This window comes from Panthera leo, chromosome C2 (genome assembly GCF_018350215.1).
Source record: "Panthera leo isolate Ple1 chromosome C2, P.leo_Ple1_pat1.1, whole genome shotgun sequence".
NCBI lineage: Eukaryota > Metazoa > Chordata > Mammalia > Carnivora > Felidae > Panthera > Panthera leo.
Genome location: NC_056687.1, coordinates 107,078,589 through 107,105,266, shown reverse-complemented (window position 1 = coordinate 107,105,266; position 26,678 = coordinate 107,078,589). Strand labels below are relative to the sequence as shown.

Sequence of the window (26,678 nt, the reverse complement as noted above, 5' to 3'; positions counted from 1 at the left end):
TGTGTCTTTATTTACATTTAAATTCCATATACTAAACACCTGCATTGACCAATTCAAATAATGTCTAAGTATTTTTTCTATTCCTTAAATTGAAAACATACATGCTTCAATTTAAAATGTCATGGAATCCAATGGTTGGTTACTATAGAAATTTAAATATGTATTTAGAAGAACAAAAAAGTAGTTAGATTCAATTATGATTTATAAGATAACTAAAATAAATATCAAAGGAAAAAATGACAGCAACAATAAACAGTAATGGTGACTGCTCAACCCACTGACTGGAAAGATGCTTGAATTATCTTTGAAAACCATAGGCAGGGCCAGCTTCTTTGCTGGTTGTAAGATGTTTCTTGAGGTAAACAAAAGTGTGAAATAGAAATGAGCCCAGTTAAGGAATAAAACAAAAATGCACATACTATGAATCTAGAAGCACAAATTTCTGCTCCTGAGGCCTAGAGACATGTTTTAATAACCCACAGAGAGGTGGCTTTTTTACCCTAATAACCGAAAAGCATGCATACAGGGCTAGACACACAACTCCCAAATGTGCTTTATCTGCATAATCAGCCAGCCCCTGGAAGTTTCTCTGCCCCACTCCCGCAGCCCACTCCTTCATCACTGCAGCTGCTGACATTTACTTTAATTAGCTTTTGTTTTTGCTGAACAAAAGGACAGGGGAAAAGATAGCCATACCTCTTAGCACAGGAAACTCTGGCCATCATAGGAAATAGAAGGCAGAATGCTTGATCTTTAGAGTAATTCGGCTGGAACCCATGACCATGCTCAGAGGCAGCCCGGGAGCCCCTGCCCCTTCCTGTCCTGTCCTGTCCTGCTGGCAGGCGCCGTGCTTCCCTGCGCTGCTTGTCAGGCCGGCTGTACACTTGATTCCCTCCCCTGGACTCACCGTGTGGAATCGGGCAAATGAGTAACTTCTCCTCTCTCTCTCCCAGCCTTCTGCTTAGAGCTAACAATTGGCACAAATCTTCACCTATTTCTACAGTAGGTTTATAGGAGCTTCTCTGAGCAGATCGGTAGTTTGAGAGAGAGTTTTAGAAGATTTGCCTAACAACCAGTAACTTAGCTTCCGTTAATGAATAACTCACTTTAAGGAATCAAGGAAGTTTTAGGTTAATATCAGATGTAGAGCCTTTTATCAGGCAGGCATCAGTGAAAGGCTTGGTGTGGAATGGAAAGAGGGAAGTAGTGGAATGAGATAGTATTTAAACCAAAGACGATGGAAGAAAATACCACAAGAGAAACAAAATGGCTTGTCTAAAGGAACAAAGTCTAACTATGCTATTGGTATTGCTAGTGAAACACTGAACAACGGAACGAAGCATCCCAAGTACCACTGGGGATTTCTCCAGGCCAGCACTGCTCTTTCTTGCGCCAATCCAAGTTGCTAATTCACTTCCTTTTGCCATCCAAATATAGAACTCCTCTTCTCAGGCCTAATACACTGGGGATCCCTTATGAGCAGTCTTACATCTCTCTCTCTTTTAAGGAGAATGCTCTCCAAACCTCTAATGCATAAATTAATTGGTGGTACCCAGTGGATTGTTATATCTGGAGGCTATCCTCTCCCCTTTTATGTATATGACATGGGTTTTCTCCCCTTATTGATCTGAGGTTTTGCCTACACATAAAGCAACAGAATATTTCGGAACCTCTTCTAACTAGCTTTCAGTCAAACCAAGTGTATGAATGTGTGGGGAAGAATAAGGTGTAAGGTACATATCTGGAAATATTGATATTTCTATGTCATTGGCAATTGTGCTGCTATGTACACAAATTCCTGGCTCAATTAATAGGCACACTCCTGGGGCGAAGAGGACTTTGTCCTGTGTTTACCACCCAACACCCACTTATCTGGTAAAAACTGTACCCAAATTTCCCTTGGGAAGCAACATTCTTTGGGCAGAGCTCACTCAGATAAAACATGTTGGTCTTAGCCAATCAGAGAGATGACATTCTCCTGACCATAGTGATTGACTCAGAGAATGAGGTGTGACCCCTTCCAGGCCAGCAAGAGTCATGAGAAAGATGAATGTTTGGCATTGAGGGGACAGAGTCTTTCCTGCTAGATTTGATGACAAGAAGATAGAAGGTCTGGTTGCCCTTGCCACATGGCCACCAAGAAACCAAATCCTAGTGACTTTGTTTAGGCCAATTAAACCAGCTGCCCCTGAAGGGTTGACAAGATCCACCCTTCACTGTGGACCAAGTGCTTAATAGCTTAAGTGATTTTACATTGGGTTTTCTGCCATTTGCCATTGAAAAAGTTCTGGTTGGCTAAATTAGCCAAACCCCGGGTTGTGAGAAGGTTCTTCTGGGTCCTCACAGTGCAGCTCCTTGCAAAGGAAGATGCACTAGGAGATGTATTAGGAACCAACTATGACAAATGAGCCCCTTCAATAACAATCACAGGCTTTCATGGACAGTCAGTGAGGCAGGAAAGACCTAGAAACGAATGTAGTCATTCCGTATACCTAAAGTGTGACTTCCTAAATTGATTCTTTTAACCAACAACATGTTCACTTCCCCCAAATACTTCCACTTAAACCACCTAGACTTGTCTGGTAGTTTCTAGCTACATACTGTTTGAACTCAATAAACCTGATCACGGAATCCATCCATCCATGTGGAATTTTATTAATTCCTCTGAGTAATCAGTTGCACAGAACATGGCTTTATCTTTATTTTTCCCCCCTTCTGTTTCTGCACAGTCCCTAAACCCTTTGGTAAGCTTGAAATAAACAACATTCTCTCTAACCACAAAGTTGTATTAAGATGCTTCCTTTACAAGAAATATATACATTTTAAAGCAGATTTAAGTGGGCAAATTACATATAAACACAGAATTTTTAGATGATTTCATTTTCTAAAAATAGATTTTCTACCTGAAATCAGTGACACTCCTTCAGATACATCATTTCTGTGTTCAGCCTCCCAGCTTTGCAAGAGTTCATTATAGGCACAGAAAAACCCAGATATATTCAGAAACTCCCTATTGGCTCAGTAACATAGCATGTGGCTTGGACTGTGAGAATCAAGTGGGTGTTTTGTTTTGTTTTGTTTTGTTTTGAACAGGGAAATCAAGACCTGTGGCTAAGGTTTATTGAGTTTGATTCATTTTAATAGAGAATAATTTGATTAAAAAACGGTAGTAAAAGTAATGTCTTTGCCCTCATATTTGAGAGAATTCATTATTCTCCTAAACTAACTCCTCCTTCTGTTTCTTATCTTGGTGAAGGGCCCTCACAATCCACCAAGCACACAAACTAGAAGGCTGTGCATTATGCTTTATTTCTCTTTTCTTTTCCCGCTCACAGCCAATGATCTTAGATTTTGTCCATTCCATGTCCTCAGCATTCTGCATGGTCTATAGTGGATACATCCTAAGATTACCCTCAATGATCCATTTTCTAGTCTTTAGAACTTGGAGTTTTCTACTCTTCAGTATGGGTGGGACTTGTGACTTGCTTCTAACAAATAGCATATGACGCAGATGATGGACTGTCACTCCTGCGATTACCATATGTTATATGATTCCATCTTGCTGACAGACTCATTCTAAAGATTCTCCTTGCTGGTTTGATGAAAAAATTGGTCATGTTGAGAAAGCCCACATGACAAGGAACTATGGGTGGCCTCTAGGAGCTTAAGGTGGCCTCCAGCCAATAACCAGCATGAAGCAGGGCCCTCAGTCCTACAAACACAAGGAAATGAATTCTTAAAACAACCAGAATGAAGTTAGAAGAGGACTCTTTCCCCAGTTAAGCCTTCAGATGGGAACACAGCCCAACTAACACCTTGATTAAGTGTCTTGGGACACCCTGAGCAGAGGACCCACCTAAGCCTACCTGGACTCCAAACCCATAGAAAATGTGGACTAATAAATATGTGTCATTTTAAGCCATTTAGTTCATGGTAGTTTGTCACATAGCAATAGAAAACTAATACATAACTACTCCCTCTCTCCACTGTGATAGCTAGATACCTATTGTTTATGTTAAAGTCTTCATTCTCTCCTGTCTGGATATTGACAGGAGTCTCGTAGCAGGTCTCACTACCTCCATAACAGCCCTTTCAACTCTGCCATCAAATCAGCTTTCTAGAATAAAGTATGATATGTAACTCTTTTGCTTAAAATTAATAAGTGGCATCCCATTGCCTGAGGATGACATATAAACCTCATGGCTTGGCACACAAAGGAGTTTGTAATGTGGCCCCCACCCCCCTCCAGCTTTGCTTCCACCACTCATGTACACACAACCCTGTGCAGTGGGGTCAGTACCTTCAGAATGTATCTAGGAACCCATCACCTTTCACAATCTTTGCTACCACTACTACAGTGATCAAAACATTATCATCTCATGTCTCGCTTAGATTATTGCAATAGCTTCCTGGATTTTGCCCTTGCCTTGTTACAATATGGTCTTAGCAGAATATCCAGATAATCCTATAAAGATACAAGACAGAACTGACTCCCTTCTGCCCAATTCTCTGCAATGAAATGACTCTCCATCTCACCCTGAGTCAGAGCCAAAGTCCTTTCAAGATCAGCAAATCCCTGTATAACAAAGCTTCCCCCTTCTCCCTCCATTCCTTCAAATTCATCTCATACCACTCTTGATTTTGGTTGCCCTGCTCCAGCCACACTGGGACTACACAGGGACTAGGTTTTAATTCATCTGAGGACTCCAGCACTAGGCTACTAGGCTACTATCTGGCACAAAGGAGGGATTCAATAAAAATTTCATGATTGAAGACTTCCTTTATAAAAGCATCAATAAAATAATAATTATATAATTGAAAAGAATTATGATGCAGAAATAAAGAGATGGATAGCAAAGAAATACACTTGGCTGAGATATAATTATTTTCTTGCTATGTTGGTAACATTTTTTTTTAATTTCCCCATACTGGTAAAGAAGAAGGGGGCATATCCTTTTGCTGAAAAACTCTAACACGACTGATTGGAAAAACAGAGAGAAGACACAAATTACCAATATCACAAATAAGAAAGTTGACATTACAACAGATTCTACAGCTATATTAAAATAAGAATAAGGAAATATTATGGAAATTTTATATCAATAAATCTGATGACTTAGATGAAATTAATAAATTCCTTGAAGGACAAAAGCTGTCAACACTCATCCAAGAAAAAATAGATAACCAGAACAGCCTTATATTTATTTACTTAAAAATTGGAATTATAGAATGAAACTGGACTTTCTTACACCATACACAAAAATAAACTCAAAATGGATTAAAGATCTAAATATGAGACCTGATGGGTAATCTGGAAGAAATGGACAAATTCCTAGAAACATATACACTACCAAAAGTGAAACAGGAAGAAATAGAAAATTTGAACAGACCCATAACCAGTAAGGAAATTAAATTAGTAATCAAAAATCTGCCAAAAAACAAGAGTCCAGGGCCAGATGGCTTTCCAGGGGAATTCTACCAAACATTTAAGGAAGAGTTAACACCTATTCTCTTGAAGCTGTTCCAAAACGTAGAAATGGAAGGAAAACTTCCAAACTCTTTCTATGAAGCCAGCATTACCTTGATTCCAAAACCAGGCAGAGATCCCCATAAAAAGAACTATAGACCAATTTCCCTGATGAAAACGGACACAAAACTCCTCAACAAGATATCAGCCAACAGGATCCAACAATACGTTAAAAAAATTATTCACCACGACCAAGTGGGATTTATACCTGGGATGCAGGGATGGTTCAATATCCGCAAAACAATTAATGTGATTCATCACATCAATAAAAGAAAGGACAAGAACCATATGATCCTCTCAATAGATTCAGAGAAAGCATTTGACAAAATACAACATCCTTTCTTGGTAAAAACCCTCAAGAAAGTAGGGATAGAAGTAGCATACCTCGAGATCATAAAAGCCATATATGAACAACCCAACGCTAATATCATGCTCAATGGGGAAAAACTGACAGCTTTCTCCCAAAGGTCAGGAACAAGACATGGATGTCCACTCTCGCCACTGTTATTCAACATAGTATTGGAAGTCTTAGCCTCTGCAATCAGACAACACAAAGAAATAAAAGGCATCCAAATCGGCCAGGAGGAGGTCAAACTTTCACTCGTTGCACATGAAATGATACTCTATATGGAAAACCCAAAAGATGCCACCAAAAAACTGCTAGAACTGATTCATGAATTCATCAAAGTTGCAGGATGTAAAATCAATGCACAGAAATAGGTTACATTCTTATACACCAGCAATAAAGTGACAGAAAGAGAAATCAAGGAATCGATCCCATTTACAATTGCACCAAAAACCATAAAATACATAGGAATAAATCTAACCAAAAAGGTGAAAAATCTATACACTGAAAACTATAGAAAGCTTATGAAAGAAATTGAAGAAAACACAAAAAAAATGGAAAAAGATTCCATGCTCCTGGATAGGAAGAACAAATATTGTTAAAATGTCGATACCACCCAAAGCAGTCTACATATTCAATGCAATCTCTATCAAAATAACATGAGCATTCTTCACAGAGCTAGAACAAATAATCCCAAAATTTGTATGGAACCAGAAAAGACCCCGAATAGCCAAAGCAATCTTGAAAAAGAAAACCAAAGCAGGAGGCATTACAATCCCAGACTTCAAGCTCTATTAAAAAACTACAATCATCAAGACAGTATGGTACTTGCACAAAAACAGACACTCAGATCAATGGAACAGAATAGAGAACCCAGAATTGGACCCAGAAACGTGTGGCCAACTAATCTTTGACAAAGCAGGAAACAATATCCTATGGAATAAAGACAGTCTTTTCAGCAAGTGGTGCTGGGCAAACTGGACAGCAACATGCAGAAGAATGAACCTGGACCACTTTCTTACACCATACACAAAAATAAACTCAAAATGGATGAAAGACCTCAATGTAAGACAGGAAGCCATCAAAATCCTGAGGAGAAAGCAGGCAAAAACCTCTTTGATCTTGCCCACAGCAATTTCTTACTCAGCATGTCTCTGGAGGCAAGGGAAACAAAAGCAAAAATGAACTACTGGGACCTCATCAAAATAAAAAGCTTCTGCACAGCAAAGGAAACAATCAGCAAAACTAAAAGGCAACTGACAGAATGGGAGGAGATAGTTGCAAATGATACATCAGATAAAGGGTCAGTATTCAAAATCTATAAAGAACTTCTCAAACTCAACAGCCAAAAAAATAATCCAGTGAAGAAATGGGCAAAAGACATGAATAGACACTTCTCGAAGGAAGACATCCAGATGGCCAACTGACACATGAAAAAATGCTCCACATCACTCATCATCAGGGAAATACAAATCAAAACCAAGATGAGATATCATCTTACACCTGTCAGAATGGCTAACATTAATAACTGAGGCAACAACAGATGTTGGCGAGGATGAAGATAAAGAGGATCTCTTTTGCATTGTTGGTGGCAATGCAAGCTGGTGCAGCCACTCTGGAAAACAGTATGGAGGTTCATCAAAAAACTAAAAATAGAGCTACCCTACAACCCAGCAACTGCACTACTAGGCATTTATCCAAGGGATATAGGTGTGCTGTTTAAAAGGGACACATGCACCCCATGTTTATAGCAGCACTATCAACAATAGCCAAAGTATGGAAAGAGCCCAAATGTCCCTCGATGGATGAATGGATAAAGAAGATGTGGTATATATATACAATGGAGTATTACTTGGCAATCAGAAAGAATGAAATCTTGCCATTTGCAACTATGTGGATGGAACTGGAGGGTATTATGCTAAGTGAAATTAGTCAGTCAGAGAAAGACAAAAATCATATGACTTCACTCATATGAGGACTTGAAGAGACAAAACAGATGAACATAAGGGAAGGAAAACAAAAATAATATAAAAACAGAGAGGGAGACAAAATAGAAGAGACTCATAAATATGGAGAACAAACTGAGGGTTGCTACAGGGGTTGTGGGGGGGGATGGGCTAAATGGGTAAGGGGCATTAAGGAATGTACTCCTGAAATCATTGTTTCACTATATGCTAATTTGGATGTAAATTTTAAAATAAATAAATAAATAAGAGGCTGAAACCATAAAATTCTTAGAAGAAAACAAATGCAGTAATTTCTTTGACATCAGCCATAGAAACACTTTTCTAGATTATCTTTCCTCTGGCAAGGGAAACAAAAACAAAATTAAACTATTGGGACTACACAAAACAAAAAGCTTCTGCACAGTAGAGGAAACCATAAACAAAATAAGGCAACATACCGAATAGGGAAGATATTTGCAAATGATATATCCAACAAAGAGTTAGTATCTAAAATTTATAAAGAACTTATACAACTCAAGACCAAAATAAAACAAATCATCCTATTAAAAAATGGGCAAACCTGAATAGACATGTCTTCAACATACGGACAGACCACAGATGGCCAAGAAGCATGTGAAAAAATTGTCAACATCATTAATCATCAGGAAGATGCAAATTAAAACCATAGTGACACCTGTCAGACTGCCTAAAATCAAAAACACAAGAAATAACAAGTGTTAGTGAGGATATGGAGAAAGAGGAATCCTACTGTTGGTGGGAATACAAATTGTTGCGGCCACTATGGAAAATAGTGCTGAGATTCCTCAAAAATTGAAAATAGAATTACCATATGATCCAGTAATTTCGCTGCTGGATATTTACCCAAAGAATACAAAAACACTAATTCGAAAAGATATGTGCATCCCTATGTTTATTTCAGTGTTATTTACAACAGCCAAGATATGAAAGCACCTCAAGTGTCTATTTACAGATGAATGGAAAAAAGAAGATATGATATACAATATGTAGATATATAAATAATATATATAACATATATGCCATGGAATATTACTCAGACATAAAAAAGAATAAAATATTGCCATTTATAACAACATAGGTTCACCAGAGAGTATGATGCTAAGTGAAATAAGTCAGTCAGGGAAAGACAAATACCATACAATTTTACTCATATGTGGAATTTAAGAAACAAAACAAAGAAAAAAAAGAAAAAAGAGACAAGCAGAAAAACAGACTGAAATACAGAGAAGAAACATGGTTGTCAGAGGGGAGGGGAGCAAGAAGACTGTAAAATAAAGGAAATTAAGAATTTATCTCAGGGTGCCTGGGTGGCTCAGTCAGTTGAGCGATTGACTTTGGCTCAGGTCATGATCTCATGGTCCTGAGCTCAAGCCCCGCATTGGGCTCTGTGGTGACAGCTCAGAGGCTGGAGCCTTTTTTGAGTTCTGTGTCTCTCTCTCTGCTCCTCTCCTGCTTGCACTCTCTCTCTCTCTCTCTCTCTCAAAAAATAAATAAACATTTAAAAAATTTTTTAAAAAAGATCATGCTTATCTCAATGAACACTGAGTAAGGTATAGAATTGTTGAATCATTTTATTGTACACCTGAAACTAATATAAGACTGTATGTTAACTATACTTGACAGGCACCTGGGTGGTTCAGTCAGTTAAGCGTCCGACTTCAGCTCAGGTCATGATCTCACAGTTCGTGAGTTCAAGCCCCGTGTTGGGCTCTGTGCTGACAGTTCAGATTCTGTGTCTCCCCTTTTCTCTGTCCCTCCCCCATTCACTCTCTGTCTCTCTCTCTCTCAAAAATAAAAAAAAAAAAACTTAAAAAAATTTTAATTGTACTTGAATAAAAATAAATAAATTTTTAAAATCAAAATTGGAATCATACCTAAAAACATTCATCTGAAGAAAATTCAAGGTCCAGATGGTCTCATTGGTATGTTCTACAAAACACTTAAGAAATAAATAATACTAATCATATACAAATTCTTTCAGAAATTTTATTTCACAATAAGGTGCTTTGAGAGCTACTTATATATACAGTATCCACAGGTATATAAATATATACTCATATATCTTTTTGTGGCTGCTAGCATTTTATCCTGTGAATACAGCATTTTCTGTGAATCCATTCTTTTGTTTGATGAAGTTGTAGGTGCTGAGAAGGATTTTACTGAGAGACATGGTGGGGTTGAGGTTGAAAGAACACGCTCAGGCTGGGCTGCCTGGGTTCATATCCAGTCCTACCACTTACTAGCCACATGACTTCGGGCAACAATTTTAACCTTTTTATATACAGGCTTTTGTTGTTGTTGTTGTTTTGTTTTGTTTTTTTAATCTACAAGGCAGGGGTATTAACTGTACCTACTTCCTAAGTTGTTATGAGGATTACCTGAGGTAATATTTGTGAAGTGCTTAGAACCATGACTGGAATGTAGTTAAGTGCTACATGAGTGTTTGTTAAATACACACAAAAGGAACATCCTTGTAGGAGTTTCCTGGTGCACAGTTGCCTAGGATGTACACCAGAAGTGAAATTGCTGGGTCATAAGATAGGCTTTCTCTCTTTTAATTTCAACCTCTCCTTACCCGTATGTTTTGGATATGTCTTTTTACATCATATGGCTCTTTCCCTCCTCAATCTGATCATTTTGTCTTTTGATGAGAATATTTACATCATGTTCATTTCATCTAATTATATATTTGGGTTTATTTTTTTTTAATTTTTTTTTAACGTTTATTTACTTTTGAGACAGAGAGAGACAGAGCATGAATGGGGGAGGGTCAGAGAGAGAGAGGGAGACACAGAATCTGAAACAGGGTCCAGGCTCTGAGCTGTCAGCACAGAGCCCGACGCGGGGCTCGAACTCACGAACCGTGAGATCATGACCTGAGCAGAAGTCGGACGCTTAACCGACTGAGCCACCCAAGCGCCCCTTATATTTGGGTTTAAATGTATCATCTTAGTATTTGTTTTCTATTTGTTCTATTTGTTTTATGATTCTTTTTCTCTCTTTTCTTGCTCTTATTTTGATTGAGCATATTTTATTCCTCTTTTCTCCTCAGTAAGCTTGGAAATTATACGCTCATATACTATTCCTTAGTTCTTCCTTGTAGAGTGTAATTTGTATAGATGTGTACTATGTTGTATGTATATATATAATGTGTGTGTGTGCATGTATGTACCTCCACATCTTGGCTCACACCTGGATACCTTATTATCTTTCTGTCTTTTCAATGCTTCTAAACACAGTTTTTCTCCAAGTACCTAAATTTACATATTTTATCCAGAATTTATTGTCCTCAGTAGACAGACTGATCAGATTTACCTAGATTAAGAGGGTGGAAGTCTAACACAGTTAAGTTTTAATCTCTAAAATGCATTGTTGTTTCATAAGATAAATTGTCTACACATGCACTGAGATTGTACTAAAATGGCATTTACAGATATTTTTGTATCATTTCTACAAACTGAGTTTTTAAAGTTTCAGGAGTTTATATTGTGAAGACACTAAAAAAATCAATAGCTTGCCTTGAAAAATTTCTGAATTCCATTTATGATTTACCAGCATACATAACTTGGTTCTTTATAAACAATAGTACTGCACTTGCCAGGGACACATCTTACCTACCTCCTTTGTCCTTGAGCCATAATAGACTTCCACCCACATTTTCAAGGACAAAACAACGGCTAACTTTCTTAACTAAAGGGGATTTCAGAAAACAACTAATAAGGCTGATATGAAACACATGCTATAAAGGTAAGACCGTGAAATTAAACATTGTTTTATGTCGGTAGTATTGTCCATTTCTTTACTACCCCATAAAGAATGGTTTGTAGGTTGGATACAACCCCCATCCCTAATGTGCTTCATTATTAAAACAACACTTAATTAAATGGTGGACAAAGCCAGAAACATGCCATGGTTTAGGGAAATCTCTTAGGTTATTTTCAGATGTTTCTAGTTTGGCAAAAGCCAAAGCATATTTTGTTGAGCACATTTTATTCCTATGTGTATTATAAGGGAAATCTAACCCATGTGTTTTATTTCATTAATATTTTGCCAAGTTAAATGGTTCTTTTGCAAGACATATTTAATGTTAAGTTATTTTTATGAGGCTTTTTCCCTTGGATTATGAATTCATATGTCACCTAAAGTAAGTATACTTTGATCCAAATATCTTGTAGTTATGAAGTCAGAAACCCACAAAACCTGGGTGATTTCCCAACAGTGCCAAATATAATATTTCATTTCTACCACTAACATCATGATTTTTTCCTCATATTTGTCAATCAGCACTTTATTGAGAAAACAACAGAGTTGTTCTCCTTTTTAAGTCCTGCTTTTTGACAAATGTCCAAACGAGGCCAGGGCTCCATTCGACATGGGCCACTAACTTCAAATCATGGGCATACATCTAAGCGTATGGTTTGTATACTGACTAAATGACATCTGCAGTTACTTAAAGGTATGATATAAGTTGGCACATCAGAAAACTTGATGAATACTAATCTGTAAGAGTGGCAAAAATGACAGGTGAAGATAAGGGGCAATGGGAATTTTCAATCAGTGCTGGTGGGGTGCAAATTAGCCAACCACTGAGGAAAACAATGATTATCTAGCAAGGTTGCAGATGTGCATGCCCTCTCACCCAGTATTCCAGTCCTAGATATAGTCCCAAAGAAATTTGCACATGTGAACCAGGAGACATACGCAAGAAAGTTCATAATGTCATAATAAGAAACTGGAAACAATGTAAGTATTAATCAATAGGAAAAATGAATATGCATGTCGTGATATCCATACAATATGATTGTAAAAAAGCAATGGAAATGAATAAGGTATAGACACGTTACACTATCAATGTGGACAAGTCTCAGAAACAGAGTGTTGAATGATAAAGACCAAAGTCATAGTAGAAAAAAATGCAGCATTATTGCCTTTATATGACGTTTAAAAATCTGTAAAAACAAAGAAGTTAGTGGTTAAGAATATATAAACAAAAGTCATGGAATAATATAAATACAATTCAGGATAGTCATTGTTTCCCGTGGGTGATGAAAATCGGAAGGGATAAGGGGAGCCTGGGTGGCTGTCGGTTGAGTGTCTAACTTCAGCTCAGGTTAAGATCTCACGGTTTGTGGGTTCGAGCCCCACATCAGGCTCTGTGCTGAATTCTTGCTCAGAGCCTGGAGCCTGCTTCAGGTTCTGTGTCTCCTCTCTCTGCCCCTCTTTCTCTCATGCTGTCTCATTCTGTCTTTCAAAAATAAATAAATGTGAATAAAAAATTTTTTTAAAAAGCAGAAGGGATTAAGAACCTCTAAGATTGCATCAGTGTTCAATTTTTTAAAAACTGTGTGGCGTGTACACAAATTATTGTTTTTAACATTATTTTTATAGTTTAAAATGTGCTATGAATATTATGTTATATTGATTCAACCTTTAAAAACTAATATTTAAAACGCAGATTTAAACATGCAGTCAACATACTGAATTATTTACCTGCTGCCCCAATTCTCATGAAACCAAAGCAAAAGGTACAGTCTGTCAGAGTTTAGTTATGTGTTTAATGCTTCCCTTCCTGTCCTGAGTTTCACAAAAAAAAAAAAAAAAAAAAAAAAATTCCCTTTGCGTTCTTTCTACGTCTTACAGAGCTGGGCTATTTCTTATATTTTCGGATTAGATTAAATACTATCAGGCAACTTCTGTCATTCTGCATAAGTAGTAGTGATTACTCTATCCGAAAAAAAAGTCTATAATAACATGGCATAGTAGTTAATGTTTGACAAGCAAGTCTCAGTGGTGTACTATAACTGTCAGTGCAGCCATTAGGAACATGAAGACACAACGGGCTGAATTCTGCAAGAGAATACAGTTCTCTCTCAGTCAAAACAAGGCTAAACTCTTTCCAAACAATGGGGAATCTCCTTATTGCATAGAATCAATTATTCATAAATCCAGGGTGGCCAGCCTTCTTCCCTCCCCACCCCCTTCCCTTTCCTTTCTCCTTCTCTCTCTTGACCCTCTTCTCTCTCTCCCTTCTCTTCTTTCCTTCCTTTCTTTCACCAACTGTATTAAATATCTGTTATGTGCCAGTTGCTGAATATTCACATAGGCACTACTGTCCTGAAAGAATTAGCAGGATGTTTGGCATTTTATATACTGCAGTCACACTTCCTTTTTTTTCTCGGGCACAGAACAACCCTAATGTGAACGGTCAAATGTATCTTCACAACTTTTGCCATATTTGTTAGGTGTAGAATTTCTTTTGTCTTTTTTAAACTGTGGGTTTTACAATATATACAGAAGAGTATATATAATGTATATTTTAAGAAATACAATTTAAGGGATGATAACAAAATCAACACTCATGTACTCACCATCCAGCTCAAGAAATAAACATTAACTGTAGTCAAAACGTGTGCCCCTCCCCAATTTTCCCTCCTTGTCTCCATCCAGAAATAATGCACAGTTTGAATTGTGTATCATTCTGTCTTTCTTTATAGTTTTATAACCTATGTGTTTATCTAAATATTTCACATTTTAAAATTATTAATTGGGAATATATATTCTTCTGTGATTCAGTGTTTTTCACTCAACATTCTATTTTTGTGATTCATCCAAGGTGTTGTGGTTGATTAAATTTTTACAGCTGTATAGTATTCCATTGTGTACCTTTGTCTCACTTGATTTATCCTTTCTTTAATGATGGGTGCCTAACTTGTTCGGTTTTGGCTGTGACAGAGAGTCTGCTCTGGACATCCTTATGCATGTCTCTTGATGCAAGTGTGCAAGTGTTTCTCTTGCATTTATATTCAGCTGTAGAACCGTTAGGTCATAGGATATGCAAACCTCCCACTGCACTGGAAAATGTCTTGATTTACATTTGCGTTCACAACGGGTGAGAGTTCTTAGCTCTACATCATTACCAACAGATAACACTGCTTGACTTTTTAATTTTTGCCGTCTGATGAATATGAAGTTGTATCTCTCACCCTGGTTTTACATTTCAATTATTTGATTACTAATGAATTTGAACATCTTTTAATATTTATTGGGCATTTATATTTTTCTTTTGTGAACTTCCTATTTGTGTTTTCTTTTTTTGCTGATTTTTCTACTTGGCTATTTGTCTTTTTTTTTTTTTAGATTATTCAGAAGAGTTCTTTATATGTATTTTTAATATGAGTTCTTTTCTAGATATGTGTATCACAAATATGTCCTCTTGGTTTGTGGTTTGAATTTCACCCTCTTTATGATATTTTAAAATGTCTTTTGAGATCTTGATTTTAATGTGGTCAAAATTATAAATCTGTTTGTATATGCTTTGTGCTTTTTGTTTCTTTTTAAAGAAATTCTTCCCTACACAGAGACCATAAATATATTCTACTTTACTGTCTCTTAAAAGTTTTAAAACTTTTGCATTTCTCATTTAAGTCCTTAATGTACAAGGAATTGATTGTTCTGTATATATGAGGATCTGTTTTATCTTTCCCCATATTGTCAACCAATAGCCAGAGAACCGTTCATAGGATTCATCCCTTCTCTAGTAATCCACACTGCCATATCAATGTATGCCATTTCCTTCTGGGGAATGCTTTGTTTCTGGGTTCTGTGTTTTGTTCTTTTAGATACAGTCCATCTTTATACCAATGGCACATTGTCTTAATTACTATATCTGGTAGAGCAACTTGCTTCGTCATTTTCTCTTTCAAAACTATATTGGCTATTCTTGGCCCTTTGAATTCCCACATAAGTTTGAAAATAAGATTGTAACTTCCATGTAAAACTCTATAGATTTTGATTGGAAGAGCATAAAATTTACAGTTAATTTGAGAATTAATACTTACACAGTATTGAATTTTCCTATCCATAGTATATGATAACTCCTAAATTATTTTGATCTTCTTTAATGTTTTTCAATACATTAGTTTTTCATGTACAAATTATACGTTTTTTAAATGTCAAACACTTTTAAAATATCATTATTAATGTATAATTGGTACACAAAAAGCTGCACCTATTTAATGTATACGACTTGATGAGTTTGGATATACATATACACTCTTTCATGAAACTATCACCACAGGCAAGGTTATAGACGTATCTATCACCTCTAAAAGTTTTCTTGTGCTCCATTGTCTTTGGTTTTGCTTTTGTGGTAAGAATACTTAACATGAGATCTTCCCTCTGAACAATTTTTTAAGTGCACAATACAATATTGTTAATTATAGGAACTATGTTGTACAGAATATATCTAGAACTTAATCATCTTGCATTATTGAAACCTTACACCCATTGGACAATAACTTCCCATACACTCCTGCCCCCAGTCCCTGGCAACCACCATTCTATGCTGTGCTTCTGTGAGTTTGACTATTTTAGATACCTTATACAAATGGAATCATGAACTATTGGTCTTTCTGCAACTGGCTTATTTCATCTAGTATAGTGTCCTTCAGGTTTATTCAAGTTGTCACATATGGCAACATTGTTGTCTTTTTTAGGGCGGAATAATACTCCATTGTATGCATATACATGTTCTTTATCTGTTAATTCATCAATGGCATTTTGATTGCTTCCCTACTTTAGTTTTTGTAAATGATGCTACAGTGAACATGGAAATGCAGATATCTCTTTGCAATCCTGATTTCAATTCTTTTGGATATATACACAGAAGTGAGATTGTTGAATGAAATGGTTTTACTATTTTTAACATAAACCATACTGTTTCCACAGTAGCTTCACCATTCTACATTCACACCAATGGTATACAAGAGTTTCAGTTTCTTACAAGCTTGTCAACATTTGCCATGTTTTCTTGATAATAGCAATCCTAACAGGTGGAGGTAGTATATCATTGTGGGTTTTTTGGTGTGTTTCCATGATTATTAGTGATGTTAAACACCTTTCCATATACCTGGTGGCCATTTGTATGTCTTCTTGGAAGAAATGTCTATTCAAGTCCTTTGCCCATTTTTTAACTGGGTTACTTGTTTTGTTGTTGTTATCATCTTGCTATTGAGTTGTTGAAGTTTCTTATATACGTTGGATATCAACTCCTTGTCAGATACATGGTTTGAAAATATTTTTTTTCAATTCCTTACGTTGCCTTTTTCATTCTGTTGTTTGTTTCCTTTGCTGTTCAGAAGCTTTTTAGTTCCTTATTATTTTTGCTTTTGTTGCCTAAGTTTTTGGTGTCATTTTCAAGAAATTATTGCCAACACCAATGTCAGGAAGATTTTTCCCTATGTTTTCTTCTAAGAATTTTGCAGTTTCAGATATTATATTTAAGTTTTAATCAATTTGAGTTTATTTTTGTGTATTTTACAAGGTAAAGGTCCAGTCACTTTATTTTTATTGCTCTTATAAACAATGGACGTATAAACTGATAAACTGCTTTGGAAAACGATGTGACACTACTGACAGCCTAGCAATTCCAGCCCTAAGTACATACCTAAGGGAAGCTCTTGGCCATGGACACCAGGAGACCTGTAAAAGCAACATTACTCATGATATTAAAAAATGAAAACAGTCCAAATGTCCGTGAAAAGTAAGGTGAATAAACTATTGTGGGGTATTCACTGGAACAGTACATAGGAGTGAAAATATAAGAACTAAATCTATGCCTATTGATATGGGTCAATGCTAAAATCATAATATTGAGTGGAAAAGGCAAGTTACAGAGAATCCATGTGGTGTGATTCCCTTAATATAAAATTGACGTTCAGGACATTTAGATAATATATTATGTAGAGTACATGCATGCATAGTAAGATTATAAAGAGAGGCAAAGGAATGATCACATGAAGCTCAGTAAAATAGGTACCTGGGAAGGGGTGGGTTGAACAGGGTTGTGTTGAGGGGGCACACTGGCAGCTTCAAAATACTAGTCATTTTTTTTTAAGTTTATTTATTTTGAGAGAGGGAGAGGGAGGGGAAGAAGGGAGGGAGAAAGAGAGAATCTTTTTTTTTTTTAATTTTTTTAACGTTTATTTATTTTTGAGACAGAGAGAGACAGAGCGTGAACGGGGGAGGGGCAGAGAGAGAGGGAGACACAGAATCGGAAGCAGGCTCCAGGCTCTGAGCCGTCAGCCCAGAGCCCAACGCGGGGCTTGAACTCACGGAATGTGAGATCGTGACCTGAGCTGAAGTCAGACGCTTAACCAACTGAGCCACCCAGGCGCCCCGTGAGAAAGAGAGAATCTTAAACAGGCTCCATGCCCAACAAGGAGTCCGACACAGGGCTCTATCCCACAAACTGTGAGATCATGACCTAAGCTGAAATCAAGAGTCGGCTGCTTAACTGACTGAGCCACCCAGGTGCCCCATCTTCTATTTCTTAAGCTGGCTGGAGGGTACACACGTACATTTATACATTTTTTAAAATGTACATAAATCTGTCTGTGTGTGTAACTATGCATGCCATACATACACAGAGAGTATGCATACCTTTGATGCGTGTTATAATTTGTTTAAAAGTCTTCATAAAAATTTAATTAAAACTTTCAACAGTTGCAAATTAATTTTTGGTAATCCAAAGAGCATTTTCATGGTATTATGACAACTTATTAATGTGCTAGCACAAGAGTATGTTCTCGGTCTTAGCTTCTTTGTATCTCTGTATAAATCAAGATACTAATGAACGCTAGTGATGTGCTTTTAGATCCTTTCGGCTGTATATTGCAAAATTTTGAAATTAACATTTTCTGATTGCTCTAAGAAAGAGATTCACAGATGCTTGCAAGGTCCTTCTGCAGACCTGGGTCTGGCCCCCATGCAAGCATTAAGCAGTGCACAATATGTGTCGTTGAAACACAGCATGGAAAAAAAATCTGTTAGATCTTAACTTTTTTCTCCTCTCAGGCTTATGGCTGAAGAACTTCCCTTAGCCCATCTGACAAATGTAAATGGGATAAGTGACAAATTTAAAAATCTTTCTTTTGTTTTCATGATTTATTCCTATCCTTGTTCTTCCTTTTCTGTTTAAAACCATTTTAAACAGAAACCTACATCTTTTCAACACAGACACCAAACTGATAGGCTGAACCGCATGAAAATTTTTTAACCCAAGGAACATATTCTAGCCCAAATTTTTCTAAACTTCAGCCATTTGAAAATCCCTTTATGATTTTTGACATCACCATTTATCACATGCCCTATGACATAAGTAGTACTTTCCTTTAAACTTAATTTGACTCACTTTTGCTATCTTTACCTCACTCTAAAAAAGAATATTAGTCAAATCAGGAAGTTGATGTGCTATTTCCATTTTATCTGGTATTTATGAAAAAGAATCATAACTGTTACTAATTTTAAAAGTTTGTCCATATAACACATTTGACCAAAAGTCATTCTAGGTATGTCCATGTGCTACACTTTGGGAAAATCTAATAAAAAATTAGAAAGACCAAAAAAAAAAAAAAGTCTACGTCTCTCCCACCTCCTCTGCCCCAACAGTACATGCTCAACACAAGGGTAACTGGCCGCCAGCTCCAGCTTCAGTATTTGCCAGAGTGCCAATCTTCTCCTTTGTCTGCACAATGTTTCCCATTTGGGTTTGCTTTCTGCCTTTTATTCAGGATGGCCATTTTTCTGTTGCCCAGCTCATTAGAGAAGGGGGTAAATTTATGCCCTGGGAAACCGACACTCCTGCAGCTGCAATGCCAGCCGGTCGGCCAAGATAAAGTAGCAGAGCAGGATTAACAGACTGGTGCTCAAGTTCCCGTTTATACATGGGCCAAGTCACTGGGGGCATGTGTGGCTGCTTTAAAAGTGGGTTGTCAGCCTCCCCATCAGCATCCTGCCAATAGCAGGGTGACAGAAGTCCCCATAGGCTTCTGTGACAATCCAATTCACATGTTTCCTCAGTGATCATCAACCACTTGGGCTTAATTTGCTCAAATTCTCCACCAACTTTCTAGCGGTGGCATGCCTGGCTTATTAAGCCCTGTTTCTTTCTTCATGGCATGCCGCATCTCTGATATAGTTTGATTAAAGAGCTTTTTTTTTCTCTTCCTTTTAGCTGTTCTTCAAGGTCAGATGGTTTAGATATTTCCAGAAGGCTGCCACTGCCTCTTAGTCCCACACATGTGTATATGATGCCATTGGCAGGGGCTTCTAGGCGCATGGCTGGGCCCATTAAGGTTTAGTGAAGCCTGAAAAGGAGAATCAATGTTTCATTTACATCAGAAGGCTCTACATCTCATCACATCCTGGTGGACACAGACTGTACAACATCTTAATACTAATCAGCTCTCTCTGACATGGAATTCTAAGGATCGGTATTTTGAAAACCAACAGTATTAGCTCTGGCCCTCCCCTCTCCTCTCAGACAATCATCTGCCCCTTGCTGGGCTGTACAATTTGACACTCTTGTTCAGCGACTTCTCACTCATTAAACTGATCAAGATACAAAACTTGTTAGTTAATTTTTCATGCACTTGGGGGATCTGGTTGCATATTTTAATGATCTGCTCTCAGAATGTGCTGATCAAACCGCATATTTTGTTGATTTGCTGTGACATATCCTTAACCACAGTGTTGCTCACACAGGGTCTTCGGTGATGTGAGCTGCATCCGAGAAGCGAGGAGTGGATGCCGTGTGTGCTAATTGAGCCATGCAGCTCCGCCGAGGCGTTAATGTGCTCTTTACTGATTGATCTGAATAATAACCATTTGGAATTTTCATACTCTGTACCCCAGGGCTCAGATGGTATCAAAACCAATATTTACTAACGTTGCATTTGTCCTAGTTAGACCTTAAGGCACTTTTCTCATACGCTTAAGGTTTGGTCATGAAAACTGGAGACTCCACACCACCACCTCCAACACCCACTCACACTCACCCACACCCTCCCCCATATACTCTGTGCATAAATGAGATAAACAAAAAAATCAGGGAATAATTCAGAATAATAACAGAATATAGAGTAAAGCAGAGAGATAACAATCTTTAGCTAGACTTTCTGGATCCTGTTGATGTTGAGGGCTTAGAATTGGCTCTATACATTCAGAAAATAAATAGTCCAACCTCCTGCTTCTGTCCCCAAATCACTGACTCCAAAATGAGTCCCTCAGATAAAGTGGGTGCTGTGGGAGCCCTGCCAATGAGCAGGAAGAGCTGGGCTGCCGGGGCCTCTGTTAGTAAGCCAGGGGACCTCTTGTCCAAACCCTCCACTGGGCTGTTCACATAACTATTAGGAAATAAATCAGGATCTCCAGACCTCGTTTTCCATTTTTTTTTTAAAAAAAAACATATGGGACAGGCCATGGGCATCTTTAATTCCTAAATTCTATGAGGTATTAGGAGCCAGGTCATGGATTTTTAACATATCTCCACCAAGGGAAAGATTTTAAATTATAGACTGATAGATTTTGCTTTAATATGCTACCAAAACATCAAAAATTAAAATGGGGTTTAAGAACGTGAGGTTGTCTTCTCAGGATATCAACAATAAGATAGCACAAGTAAACATGATATTCAGCATGCCCCAAATGCCCTACAAAGGGCCAAAAAGCAAATAGTTCGAGCATTCTGGGTCACGCAGTCTGTCACAACTACCCAAATCTTCCACTGTGGTGGGAAAGCATCCTTAGAAGATATGTAAACAAATGGGCATGGCTGTATAACCAACAAAACTTTATGTACAAAATCAGTCAGCTGGCCAGATTTGGCCCAAGGGTAGTACTTTGTTAACCATTGGTCTAGAAAATTGTCCTATCATCCTTCAGTTTACTCCTCTGTAAAATGAAAACATGAAAACATGTACCTTCCTTGTGAGGGTGTTAGGAGAATTATATGAGTTAAATAGTACTTGAGGGGCGCCTGGGTGGCTCGGTCGGTTAAGCGTCCGACTTCAGCTCAGGTCATGATCTCATGGTCCGTGAGTTCGAGCCCCGCATCGGGCTCTGTGCTGACGGCTCAGAGCCTGGAGCCTGCTTCCGATTCTGTGTCTCCCTCTCTCTCTGCCCCTCCCCTGTTCATGCTCTGTCTCTGTCTCAAAAATAAATAAACGTTAAAAAAAAATTAAAAAAAAATAAATAAATAGTACTTGAGTACTTAGAAGTATGACTCACACATAGTAAGCTCTCTGAAAATATTAGCTAATTTTGCTACTACTAGTTATTACTTTTGTTACTAGTAGTTCTAATATGATTATATAATTCATTTAATTCATTGTCTTGATCATTCAACTAATACTTATTAAGCCTCTACTCTTTGTTATTTCCTATGCTGGTCTGAGACTTCAGGGGTGACCTAATCAGACAGAGCCTTCTTGTCATGGAATTCAAAATATGGTGGGCGTCAGAGATGAGAAAAGGGATCATTATAGGTCATGACTTCTTTAGACAGGCAGAATCAGGAGCACAGAGTAGAGACATCTGATCAAAACACGGGACACCAGATGAGGCTTCCAGGAGGAAGTGGTGCCTGGACTGAAATATGAAAAGCCAGTAGGACTTTGTGAGTCCAGGGGATCATGAGAGGTGAAGGCCATACTGGGAAATGTAGGGGAGAGTGTTTAATTAGAGGAAACAGGCTGAGAAGAGTTAAATATAACTGGATTATGGAGTGGATGAAAGTAATGAGGAGAGAGACTAAAGAGTGGCAGACCTTCGTGAACCATCTTGAAGATTTGAGGTTGATTCTAAAAGGAAGCTTAGATGGTTTAAGTGGAGGAATGACATGGTCAGCTTTGTGCTCTAGACAGAATACCCAGCAGCACATGGAGAATGGATTGGCATGTAAAACTGATGCTAGGAAAAGCAGGAAGAAAACACTAAGAGAGGGCAGAAGTATGTGACCAGGGAGGAGAGAGTATTAAGACAGAGGATGGTCAGTTGTTTGGAGCTTTCTAGAGAGGTTTAAGAAAGATAAGGTCTGTAATAGACACATGAAAAGATGCTCAGCGTCACTCATCATTAGGGAAATACAAATCGAAACCACAATGTGATACTACCTCACATCTGTCAGAATGGCTAAATTTAACAATACAGGAAACAGATGTTGGGGAGGATGTGGACAAAGGGGAACCCTCTTACACTGCTGGTAGAAATGCAAACTGGTGTGGCCACTCTAGAAAACAGTGTGGAAGGTTCCTCAAAAAGTTAAAAGTAGAATTACCCTACAACCGAGCGATTGTACTCTAGGTATTTACCCAAAAGACACAAAAAATGCTGATTGGAAGGGGCACATGCACAGTGATATTTATAGTAGCACTATCAACAATAGCCAAATTATGGAAAGAGCCCAAATGTCCACCAACTGATGAATGGATGAAGAAGGCGTGGTGTATATATGCATATGTATGTGTGTATATGTACATATATACATATGTATATGTGTGTGTGGACATGCATGTGTGCATGTTTGTGCATGTAAAATGGAATATTACTCAGCCACCAAAAAATGAAATCTTGCCATTTGCAACAACATACATGGAGCTAGAGTGTATTATGTATGCCAAGTGAAATAAGTCAGCCAGAGAAAGACAAATACCAAATGATTTCACTCATATGTGGAATTTAAGAAACAAAACAGATGAACATAGGAGAAAGGGAAAAAAAGAGAAGAAGGCAATCTATAAAACAGATTCTTAATAATAGAGAACAAACTGAGGGTTGCTGCAGGGGAGGTGGGTGAGGGATTGGCCAAAGGGGTGATGGGTATTAAGGAAGGCACTTGTTGTGGTAAGTACTGGGTGTTATATGTAAGTGTTGAATTACTATATTGTACACCTGAAACTAATATTACACTACATGCTAACCAGCTGGAATTGAAATAAAAACCTGAAGAATAAACAATAATAACAAACAAAAAAAGAAAGATAAGGTCTGAAGACAGATCATCAATGGCCCTAAAGAAAGCATCATAATAGAGTGATAAGGGCCAGACTAGACAGTAAGGACCATCGTCACTGGCAATAGGCACAGAGATCTATTTCAAGAAATTTGAAAGAGAAGTAGAAATTGAAAGGTAGGTAAGTATAGTTGGAACCAGTTAGAGGAGAAGAAAGTATATTGAAAGCTAGTGATGAAGGGGCAGAAAGGGAATAATTGATGGAGTAGGGCACTGAAGAAATCTCCGAAGAATGAGATCTACAGCAGAATGTAAGATCAGCCTTGGCAGAAAGGAAGGGCCACATCCCCCTGAGACACAGAAGAGAACATCTACAATGACAACAAAAATTAGTTCACTGTGGATAAGGAAGGGCCAAGAAAAATTACCCTAGAACTCCTTCTAAAGTAAAGGACAGAATATGATTCACTGAAAGTGAGAAGTGGCACCTTTGGGGCTGGGAACCTGAGGGCAGAGGAATAAGTCTGACTCAGACACTATGGGGACTGTGAGGGAACAATAAGAAATGAATAAAAAATTTGAAACAGGCTCAAGGTCCCAGATCCGATTTTGAGAACACAAAAACACGATGGAATCTAATAGCACTATTTAGGGATGTGTTTCCCCCAAGTAACACTTGTCAGCCCAGATGAAGAAAAGACAAAAAAGAAAGCGCGAGCCACTCAGAGGTGTGAACTGGCAGGTGGGAACCACAGAAGGCCAATGAGGAGAAGGATTGTGGGTGCTGGAGAGAGTGCTGTGGGGTCAGAAAAAGTATGATTCTGGCCGAGGAGGCAGCCACGTGAAGCCAGAAGGATGGCATGGAGGCTGGGAAGGTCATGGAGGTCCAACATCAACATTAGAATCATTAAGCTCATTTTGTTTCATTTCATAACATTTACTAGAATTAATTTCCAAAGCTCACTGAACTATAATTCCACGATATGAAAGAACAGGAGACATGAGGGAAGAGTCTTCCAAAGGTTGGCTAGTTGAAATGGAACTCCCCATCTGAGACCTGTTTCACAGAAGTTGGATTTCAGATCCAGGCTGTGGACTTCTTCACTGAATGAGAGAGATGTGCAGAGCCATCCATCAGCACAACTCCCGAGGACCCTCCCCGGAAAGGAGAGCCTTCGGCCCAGCGCATGGCCCTCGGACCCAACACACACCACCCCGCCTCTCTTCCCTGCTTGAGATTCTTAGTTTCACCACTGCTCCTTGACATTTTCAAATACTTGAATTTTTGGCGGCGCATCTGAGGGAATTAAAAGACAAATACTTTTTTGTTTGTTTGTTTAAATCAAGTTTCAGAGACCTTCCTATAATTATCCTGCTATTCATCTGTTTGCCCGTTGGCACCATGTTGCCACTTGAATGGAAATAGTTACTGCCCTGAGAGTACTCTTTTGTGTCCTCCTGGAGTACGACTTTTCTGGGTTCCAGTGAATCTGTGCCCTTCCTGTGGCCCTGGCTTAACTTCCCATGTATGCCTTAACCTGTCACTCACAGCAAGGTGACCCCTGCCCCAGCCACCCACCCAGCCAGCCCTGACGGACCTGTAGTAAAAACGGATTGGTCACACTGACCCAAATGTGTCTGGACACCTTTGGTGACACACACACAGCAGATGAGCAGGGTGGAACCTGGCGGACCACAGCTGGGGTACCTCACAGAAGGGTTCAAGCATCTTCAGTCTTGCAACTTGCACAGAGCCACAGAAGGGAAGCTTCCCTCTGTAGCTGACAAATGTCTATATCGGGAAGCCATTTTTTTAAAACAAGAAATGCGAATGTCTTTCTCCGATTTGAAATGCACATACTGGCAGGTAGCAGTGAGAGCTATTTTCATATAGCAGTCACTGTACTCAAAACACTTTTTATACCTTATTTCATTGCCTCTTCACAACAACCCTGATCTATAGCAACAACCAACAACCAAGGTGCTGTTGTTAATTCTGCTTTACAGGCAGGGTGACAGAAGCTTAGAGAGCAGCAAAATGACTCCCCCAAATCACACAGCTACTTCGGGAGCCAAGATCTGAACCCAGGCAGGCGTTGCCCAGAGACAACACCCTCCTCCACCACTTTACAATTCATTCCGTGGCTTTTCTATTTATTATTCATCATAAATGATTCAAGTTTTCTAGAACCTAAGGCTGCAAGCTTAATTGCCCCAGGCTCTCCTTTCCATCCGGCTACACTCCTTTTATTTGTTGAAGTGCCTTCTTCCTTACACAGCTCTTTACAAAATGTGGTCCACAGTCTTTTATTCATCGCCTCCTCAGGTCTCTCCCCACCTCAGTTCTCACAAGATCTTGAAGGCGATGCGGTTTCCTCTCCACCATCCTTATTCACATCTTCCACAAGGGGGCGCATTCTGACCACAAAGCTTTGGATGTGCCTGCCGGTCAGCTAAAATACAACCAGTGTCACCCTAATGCCTTCATTCTGCTGCAAGAAATGGCTTTATTCAAGCTACACTCCTCATTGTTATTTCATGGAGGGGGGAACAACAGTAAAAAAGGAAACCATATAATTTTTGTGGACTGTTTCTCCATAATTCATTCACTGGGTTTCTATGTTAAGTTGTATGGAATCCATTAAGCAGGATATTGAAGCTTATGAATGGAGACCTAGTAATTCTTCTTTAATAAACATGAGTTACTTGTATTTCTTAAACTTTATTAGGCACTTACTCAAAACATTACTCAAAACTGCTTGTTAATAATATGAATGATGATTTTGATTCCGTTTGCATTATTAGTATTTCTAAAGGCCTAAAATACAAAGTCTGGACTATTCATTAAGACTGAGAAAACGGCTGGCATTTGAATGTAAATCTTTGTGCCTGAGTTTAATTCCATCTTGACACTTCTCACCAAACCGTGTAAGGAAGGTAGGTGTGCTACCACAGGGACCTTTTTGTATAGCTGAGGAAACTAATGCCTGAGGGGACTTACTCAGAGCCTGAGGAGGGGGTCCTATCTGA

General features: G+C 38.3%; 1 long non-coding RNA gene across 3 annotated transcripts in view; it reads left to right on the top strand.

Moving 5' to 3' along the window:
- LOC122229969 overlaps positions 1-26,115 on the top strand; it is a 50,848-nt gene extending 24,733 nt beyond the window's left edge. The window contains exon 5 of one of the 3 annotated variants that reach the window (XR_006207220.1): positions 25,975-26,115. This is a non-coding gene — a long non-coding RNA (uncharacterized LOC122229969). Of the gene's footprint in view, positions 1-19,871; positions 20,160-20,401; positions 20,831-25,974 lie in introns of those variants that run through there. The other 2 variants (XR_006207218.1, XR_006207221.1) reach the window with 2 other exon arrangements.
- The last annotated feature ends 563 nt before the right edge of the window (positions 26,116-26,678 follow it).